This window comes from Mus caroli, chromosome 10 (genome assembly GCF_900094665.2).
Source record: "Mus caroli chromosome 10, CAROLI_EIJ_v1.1, whole genome shotgun sequence".
Taxonomy (NCBI): domain Eukaryota; kingdom Metazoa; phylum Chordata; class Mammalia; order Rodentia; family Muridae; genus Mus; species Mus caroli.
Genome location: NC_034579.1, coordinates 1201344 through 1211108, shown reverse-complemented (window position 1 = coordinate 1211108; position 9765 = coordinate 1201344).

Sequence of the window (9765 nt, the reverse complement as noted above, 5' to 3'; positions counted from 1 at the left end):
CTCTCCCCTCCCTCTCTGCGCCGCCCCCCCCCCCCAGGGCTGAGGTTAAAGATGTTCACCACCATGCCCAAGCTCCTGATTTTATAGGAACCACTTTAAATTTCCCAATTTGCTAAGTTTCCAGAACCACTCCAGGGCCTTCTACTCTGTCCAGGGTAGATGTGTCTAATTTTACTTTACTTTTGCCACAATAAAATATTCGGAGCACAACTTAAGGGAGAGAGGTGCAACAGTTCACCATTCTGTTAAATTCGTCGTTGGTGGAGGCTCAGGGAGTTTAAAGCGGCTGATCTCAGGCACATCTGAAAGTCAGAAGCCGCACCTAAAGCATGCATGAGGCAGGCCACTTACCTCCCTCTCTACTCACGTCCAAGATCCCCTGCCTAGGGAACGGTTGGTTCACTGTTAGAACACGGCCCAAGTATAGAGTCCTGTGAGGAGATTTCTGAGTGCAGTGAGAAAACTCGAAGAAACCGAGACAAGCGACTCATGACCTCAGTTTCTTCAGAAACGCAGAACTCTTCTTGGGCTGTGCTTTCTCACCCCTCCCAGTTGTAGCAGATGAGTGTGAGTTTACTTCAGCATCTTCCTTACAGCTGATTATTGTTATTTGTTTATATGCCTCAAAGGAAACACATGGTTTTACTGCCTGTGGCTTGTCCTTGTAGTGCACACTTTATTCACATGACACCACTTTTCTTTTTTTTAGGGGGGGAGGGAGTTCGAGACAGGGTTTCTCTGTGTAGCCCTGTCTGTCCTGGAACTCACTTTGTAGACCAGGCTGGCCTCGAACTCAGAAATCCACCTGCCTCTACCTCCGAGTGCTGGGATTAAAGGTGTGCGCCACCACGCCCCGCACCACTTTTCTTTTTAAAGATTTATTTATTCATTTATTTTATGTATATAAGTGCCTGTCTGCATGCGCTCCTGAATACCAGAAGAGGGACTCGGATCCCATTACAGATGGTCATGAGCCACCACGTGGTTGCTGGGAATTGAACTCAGGACCCCTGGAAGAACAGTCAATGGTTTTAACAGCTGACTGGGCTCCCCATTCCCCACGTGACTCCTCTTTACCCTCAGAGTATAAATTGTCTGATGCTCTGAATAAAGTGAGCTATTGCATGAGGCTTCAGTCTGCTTCATTCATGGGCTCTCAGAGTGATAAACACTATTGTCCTGATGCATTTCTACAAACCGGCACCGCAACCACACACACACACACACACACGTGAACACTTAGATCCTCAAATTATAGATAGAGCTAAAAATGAGTTTAGTGTTTCTGTACAAAGACCACGAAGTACAAACACAACTGAACACTCAGAGAGTTACCTATCTGAAAAGGCATAGGAGTGGACCGGGACTTGAACCCTTGCCCAAGTTCTCAGCTCGGAGTCAGAACCCATCTTGCAAACGAACAAGTTTATTTTCCAAAACCACAGTAACTGGATCTTCAGCAGCGCAAGCCAAGATCCTGAGAAATAAAAGACACAGAAACACAGAATAGAGTCTCCCTCCCAGACTAAGGTAAGACCTACCTCATTGAGTTTTAAGTAATTTGTCTGTAATGTTATCAAAGCAAAGCCAGGGTTGGGATCATTTATATGAACAAACGTTTGGACTTCACCAAGAAAGCAAAACAGATTTCATTAGCATCCCTTTGGTGAGAGGAGTCAGCCAACTCACCCTTTGTCAAATCACTTCCATCTGTGTCCCCTCCCCCACTCCCAATCATTTCCTTTTTCTTACCCATGGGCTTCCAGCTGCTTGAGACAGGTCTTCTCATGCTGGGAGTTACCCTGCTGGGCTCTCTACACTGAAGATCTTAGGGACTTTCATGTTATGTGGTGCTCAGCTCATCCACAAATGCATATGTACCAAGTGAAGCCACCAAAAAATGGTACCACCCGTCTACCACTGACTGATCTCGATTGTGGAACGTGTGTAGCTGTGGTATATTTGAAACAAACTGTACGGTTTACATCCAGAACCCTGCCTCACACTGCCACGGTTAGTATATTTACTCTTTTAAAATAATCTCATTGCTAAAAATTACGCTAAAATGAAATAACTTACAAAGGTATAAACGGTTTTGGATTTCAACAGATTGGAGTTGAAATTCTGATTCATTCATTGATCAACTGGATAACCTTGTGCCAGAAACAAAATCCTGTGCTCAGCTGCGCATGGTGGCTCATGACCATCATCCCAGCCCTTGGAGGCTGAGACAGGAGGATTGTCACCAGTTTGATGTCAGCCTAGGCTGTCCAATGAGTCCCAAGCATCTCTGAGCTACAGTGTAAGACCTGGCCTCAGATCAACAACACTCTTGCCACGTGGTATGCAGAATGCAGTGTATTTACCTGTGATGTCTGTGTTCGTACATACAGTGTATGTGCCACGTCGGGAGGAAGCCATTTAGTATCATCCTGGAATGAGGTACTTCACACATCCATGGTGCTCATACGGATTACAATGCATTTGATGTGGCTCCAGTCGGGAAAGTCAAAAGATAAACATACATTTTTGTGAATTTTAGTTCTAGATTCTAAATATTCTAACTAGGAAAACCATTCCATTTGGGATTTTTTTCCATACTTTTTTTTTCTTTTTTCTTGTTCTTTTTAAATTTATTACTACTTTATTTCATCTGTGAGACAGTGTCTCATATGCCCCAGGCTGACTTAGAACTCACTGGGACTCCTGCAAGTCCTGCTTGCCCTTGAACTGCTCAGATTTTAGACGCAGCCCTGTTTGGAGGAGTTCATTTTCAACTTTTTTTTTTTTTTTTTTTTGAGACAAGATCTTGATCTTGCTATGTGGTCCAGACTAATCTTGAACTCACGGCTATCCTTCTGCTTCAGCCTCCCAAATGATGATGTCACAACAATGTACCACCATGCCTGGCTTTTCAGTTAACAACAACAATAACAACAATTTATGCAAGGTTTAGTGGCTCCCACATGAAATCCCAGTTCTTGGGAGGCAGAAACAGGATTACTGCCGTGATCTTAAAATCATCCTGAGCTACAGAGAGTTCCAGGCCATGCAAGGCTGCATAGAAAGACCCTGTCTCAAAAAATTAAAAAATAGAAAATCTAATGACTTAGTCTACATTCATACATACATAAGAATCTTTTATTTCTTTTAAGGATTCACTTGAGGGCACAGAGGGAAGCATTTATATTTACTGAGATTTAAGATAGAAAGAAAAATCACACTGTAATGTGTCTCCATGATGCCTCAAAGTGAGAGTGGTTAGGGATGTGGTTCAAGTGTTTGTATGAGCAAAAAGATCCTAGCAGCAAACACACACACACACACACTCAAACAAAACCAGCCGTTCCTCTCAGCAACTCCATGAAAAGAGAAGAAAGAGGGGAGAGAAAGGGGAAAAATAAAACGGGGTGCTCTTGGCTGTTTTTTGTACAGTAATTAGGACTCCTCCAAGTACGCCAATTTAAAAATGGCCCTATGGTTCTGAGTGGGACATGGCGAGTTCCGCTTTGGAGGATGGGCAAGGTGACTGTCATCTAAAGAGACATGAGCTCGGCTGATGCTGAGACCTGTGCCCTCATCTTGATTAGAGGACACTGAAAACGTGGACGATCCCCCCACCTGAGTTGGAACCCACCCCATTTGAATGCTCCCTACTGACACTCAAACACCAGTGTAGGAGTCTCAGCTTCAGAGACGTACAAGCCCAATTTGGGTCTTCTTTATTTTTTTAATGGTTTTTCAAGCCAGTTTTTCTCTGGATATACCTGGCTGTCCTGAAACTCATTATGCAGACCAAGCTGGCCCAGAACTCAGAAGATCCACTTTGTCTCTGTTTCCCATCATGCGCCACCACTGCCCATATCAGTGTGTGTGTGTGTGTGTGTGTGTGTGTGTGTGTGTGTGTTTAATAAAGACAGCTCAGGTTATTTAAGTCCAGTCAACTGTATTTCTTTTTTAAGTCACGTGTTACACCACAATTAATAAATTAGGGGAAATTTACTGTCTTCTTCCTTTCCTCTAATCTGCCACGTGTACCACTCAAGCAAAGGCAGGCAGAACGAGAAGTGAGGTGTTTTCATAGAAAGGTTTGTCTACAATGTGCTTTTTTTCTTTTCTTTTTCTTTTTTTCACCAACAAGAAATCTTCATTTTTCCCCCTCTTCCTGAATTTTATTTCCCAGTTAGCCTAATGACAAACCATGGTAATCTGTTTTTGCAAACAATCTATGCTGGAATGAAGCCCCCCAGTGGATGAGGACATGCGCCTCTATGCACGTGACCTGATCACCGTGGCAGATCCCTCGAGCCACTCAAGTCATTTTGAAGTGGAAGACAAGAATTCTTGCAGTCAAAATGAAAATCATGTTTTGCTAGCTTTTCTGGCTAAACTCTCTGTGTGCAATCCAGCCACTCACTCTGTCATGCTAACGGATCTCCCCCTTGTGCCTAAATTTTGTATTGAATTCCAGCCGAGCTAAAATCACCAAAGACACTGGCCGTGGCTGTCCCAGGAAATGTGCGAGTATTTATCAACCTGTTAGAAGTATCCAGTATGAACGAAGTTTATTTTGTAAAAAGTCTAAAAATAGAGTGAGGTAATGTTCAAGAAACTGTGCAAGGAACTGTGATAGATCCCAAAAGGCAAATGCAGAGAGAAGAGACCAAACTGAATGGGAGTCTCTGCTGTGACCTCTCAGTGTAGGCTGATGGTCCACGGCCATAAAGGTTCCCTGTTATGTAGGTTACAAAGGCAGGAAAAATCAATCTTCATGGAATATTCCGGCGACCATTAGTGGATACCACAATGCTAGTTCATTTTTCCTTGTTCATAGCTTCCCTAATGTAGCCTGACTAGACCAGCAAGAACATCTAGCTCCACAGGGTTTCCTGAAGTTATGACTTGGGTGATAAGGTTAAGAGACCATGATTTAAATTCGTCCCCTTCAAAATTCAGGTGTTGATTAATGGCTGATAAGATGCCATTAGAAGTTGAGAGCTGCTGGGTATAGTGGTACAACGCCTTTAATCCCAGCACTTGGAAGGCAGAGGCAGGCGGATTTCTGAGTTTAAGGCCAGCCTGGTCTACAGAGTGAGTTCCAGGATAGCCAGGGCTATACAGGAAACCCTCTCTCGAAAAAAAAAAAAAAAAAAAAAAAGAAAAAAGAAAAAAAAGGTGTCAAAGATAATCATATTGGGCAAAGAAGCCTGACTCAAAATTCCCATAGTGATACTGTGGTGGTTTGACTATGCTTGGCCTATAGGGAGTGGTACTGTTAGGAGGCGTGGCCCTGATGGAGTGTGTCACTGTGGGTGTGGCTTTTGGAGGTTGCCTCCTATGTTCAGGCTTCACCCACTGCAGAAGAGAGCCTCCTCCTAGTTGCCTGAGGAAGTCAGTCTCCTGTTAGCCTTCAGAACAAGATGTAGAACACTCAGCTCCTCCTGTACCAGGCCTGTCTGGACATTGCCATGTTTCCTGCCATGATGAATATGGACTGAGCCTCAGAACCTGTAAGCCGAGCCCCAGTTAAATGCTGTCCTTCATAAAAGTTGTCTTGGTCATGGTGTGTGTCTCTTCATAGCCATAAAACCCTAACTAAGACAGCTATCATTAACATCTTTACATATATGAAAACCGAAGAGGGCATGCTCCGGCTTAGTCTCTGTTGTCTGTAGTACCAGTTTTCCGGCTGTGCTTAGCTTGATTGAAATTACCCCATTTTATAAAGTCTTGACCTGAGTCATACCATCTTGAACCTAAACACCAAGAAAGAATGGTCATAGGACATCTTGTTCAGGGGCACAATAATCACTGTTAGCCAGTGCCGGAGGCACATGCAGATAATAAAAAAATGACCTACCAATGGATTACAGGAACCGTTCAGACACAATTTCATAGGCAGAACAACCCTCTGCCTGAGACTACATAAGGGGTACCCTGAGGGTGAAAAATGGCAGGCACACTGGCTAGTCACCCAGGCACCTGTCCCAGGACGGTGACCAGGAAAAACTGTCACAGTGAGAAACTCCTGCCATTGTCCCCAGACTCCTGCTCAAGTGCACTTTCTCCTGTCCTTAACATTCAACCTATTTCAAAGTGGCCCATGAAGTGGCCTGTCCCTGGGACCTGCCTCTCACATCTCTGCACCTGAACAGCTCTGGGTCTACAGCTCCTAAGGCCTCCTCTGAGTCTATGATAAAACACGGATCAAAAGCAGCATGGAAGGAAAAACGTTTGTCTGGCTTGCAAGCAGAGCTCATCATCAAAGCAGAGCCTAGGCAGGAACCTGGAAGCAGGCACTGAAGTAGAAGCCATCGAGGAATGCTGCTTTCTGGCTTGTTCCTCTGATAGCCTGAGGACTATCTGCCCAGGCATGGCACCACTTACAGTGGGCCAGCCCTCCCCTATCAATCATTAATCAAAACAATACTCACAGACATGTCCACAGGCCAATGTGATGGAGGTGATTTCTCCACTGAGGCTCTTCCCTCCCAAGTACATCAAGTTGACAACCAAGATTGGCCATCACAAGTCTACCCCTTGTCAACTTGACACACAAATACATCAATGTTGTCACAATCTTTCTTTGTCCCCTATATCTGTTAATATCACAATATAAAATACAGTCCAACTTTTAAAAGTCCCAACATTTTTTTTTTTTTTTGAGACATGGTTTCTCTGTGTAGCCCTGGCTGTCCTGGAACTCACTCTGTAGGCCAGGCTGGCCTCAAACTCAGAAATCTGCCTGCCTCTGCCTCCCGAGTTCTGGGATTAAAGGCGTGCACCACCACCTGGCTGAGTCTCAACATCTTTAAAAATTATTTTCAGTTTTTTGGTTTGTTCTGTTTTATGAGACAGGGTCTGTCTCTCATAGTCCTGGCTGTACTGAAACTCAGTATGTAGACATAACCAGCCTTGAACTCACAGAAATCCAACTGTCTCTGCCTCCTAAGGGTCAGAATTAAAGGCATGTGCTACTATGCCTGTTTGTTTTAGCTTTTAAAGTCCAATGTCTCTTTCTAAAAATCCAAACAAAGTCTCTTAGTGTGGGGGCTCTTATAAAAAAAACAAAACTTTTTACTCCAAAAGGGAAATCCAGGGCATAAAGACAATCACATTTATTTTGCTTTTTAAGATCAGACACCCCAGAAGAAGGCATCAGATCTCATTACAAGTAGTTGTGAACCACCATGTGGTTGCTGGGATTTGAACTCAGGACGTTTGGAAGAACAGTCAGTGCTCTTAACCTCTGAGCCGGCTCTCCAGCCTGACAATCACATTTAAACAGAACTAAAGACCAGCAGTGTGTTTACAAAGGTGCTTTGGTGTCTAATACTTGGGCTTCAGGATCTAGGCTCTAGGGGACTTGGGCAACCCCGCATTTCTGCCTCTGCTATCTGCAGGACTCAGCTTATTTATCAGCTCAAGCTAGCTCCAGGCCACCCCTGCCATTGTCTATGGAGGTTATTCCAAGTCCTGGTGTCTCCCAAGTGCTGTTATCTCCACTGCCATTGAGGATACACTGTGGGCTGATGGCTGATGTCAGCTGTGCCAAACCTCATCACCTCTCCATAACCATCTCCCATTGTGGGGTTTCCACTGCCTCTGAGGCTGCACCTTCACCTCAATGCCATGCTCCAGCTGCTCTCCGGGACCCCTTCATGCCTTCAAAATTAGCACCCCAGGGAGGGTCTTACAGATTAGCAAGTTTGACAGGCAGCACAAGGTACAGCCTCGACCCCTTCTGGACCACAGCTTCTGTGAGCTGACCCTGAAGAACCACTTCCCGGAAACGTTCACTGCAACGATGCTGGTGTCTTATTTGTCACAACTGACTTTTCAGCCCAGTAAGGCAAAGGTTTCATTTCCTCAGACTCTTTATCTCAAAAATATCACACAAGACAGGCTGTGGCACACTTTTAATCCCAGCACTTGGGAGGTAGAGGCAAGTGGATCTCTGAGTTTGAGGCCAGTCTGGTCCACAGAGTTCGTTCCAGGACACCCAGAGCTACACAGTGACATCCTGTCTCAAAAAAAAAAAAAAAAAAAAAATTATAATAAAGATTTTAAAATCACACAAATAAATACCAGTGTGATCCTAACACTTCATCTTTTTTCTTCTGAAAATTCTTACCTTCATGGTTCCCACAACAGCTCAGTAAGCTCTGAACACTTCCAGCTCAAAAATTCCAAAAGCTTCACCAATACATCCTACATCAGACCAACATAGGCAGGTCTATTTCAACAATTCCTCACATTCCTGGTACCAATCTCTGTCCAGTCAGGTCAACTACAGATTTCTTTCCTCACCCTCCCTCCGCTATGTGTGTGTGTGTTTATGTATGTGTGTGTGTCTCTGTGTGTGTGTGTGTTTATGTATGTGTGTGCCCCCATCTATAGGTCAATCTGGTATGTGTGGGTCTAGAACAGAGAAAAGACAGACATCTTAGCCCTCAAGATGATGAGGCAAGAGGACTGCAAGTTTGAGGCCATGGCCAGAGCTAAAGCCAGAGCTACAGTCAGAGCTACAACCCAGAGAATAGCAGAAAATATTCACCTATCTTTTATCTGGTAAGACTTCTCTGGCCCGATTTTTTTTTTCTTTTTTGAGACAGGGTCTGTGTAGCAAAGGCTGGCCTGGTACTCCCTCTAGTCCCAGCTCACCTCAAACTTACGATCCAAAGACATTACAGAAATGGCCAGTAAGCTGACCATTTGCTCAGGGTCCAGCACCACGGTGTAATCAAAAGCATCCACAGAGCTGTGGGCTAACAAGGATGTGGGGTACCCGGAGCCCAATGCACTGCCCAAGGAGAGAGGAAAACACTGAGAACCTTCTGCCTGTCAATCAAAACATTCAGATGGCTCAATGGCCCAGCACTTTCACTCCTGGGTGTCACCCAGGAGACAGGAAACAGCAGCATCTGTCCATCAGTAGTCATAGCAACAGCACTCCTGCCTGAGAAAGTGGAAATTCTGGGCTAGCCCATAGCTGTAATCCCAGCACTGGGAAGGTGAGGGCTCAGAGATCATTATTTTGCATCATTGGCTACATAGCTTAGTATGGCTACACAGTTCAAGGACAACTTGGGCAATGTAAGACCCAATCTCAAAACAAATACATTAAAATAAAATAGACAAGGGAGAAGAGAGAGAGAGCACTGACCAGCTAATAAAATGGTGTGTATCTCTATAACAGAGTACTATTCAGCTGTCAAAAGGGAGAGTGCAGGTGATATGCTCCTTTAAAGGAGGCCAATCACAAAAGGCCACACATTTTATTCTATTTATATTAAACACCTAGACTATGTAAACAACTATACAGAAGCAAAACGATCAGTTACCAGTGGTTCTCGGTTTATTTTAGGGGTACCACATGCTCTGCCGTCGGTGGTAAAGATGATTGATTGCACCAGGCGTAAGTCTACCAAAATATTGTGCACCTCAAATGAGTCGCACTGGCTTGTCAATAAAGCTGTTTTAAAAGAACAATCAAGTGGCTGCAGCACACTTCTGCAAAGCCAGCACGTGAGAGGCTGAGGCAGAGGACAATGAGGCTGAGGCCATAAGTCCTAGAACTAGCCAGGAATGGTGGCACATACCTTTAATCCCAACACTCGGGAGGCAGAGGCAGGTGGACCTGAGTTCAAGGGGCAGACGAGTCTAGAGTAAGTTCTAGACAGCCAGGGCTATACAGAGAGACCATGTCCTCAACACAGAGACAGACAGACAGACAGACAGACAGACAGACAGACAGACAGACAG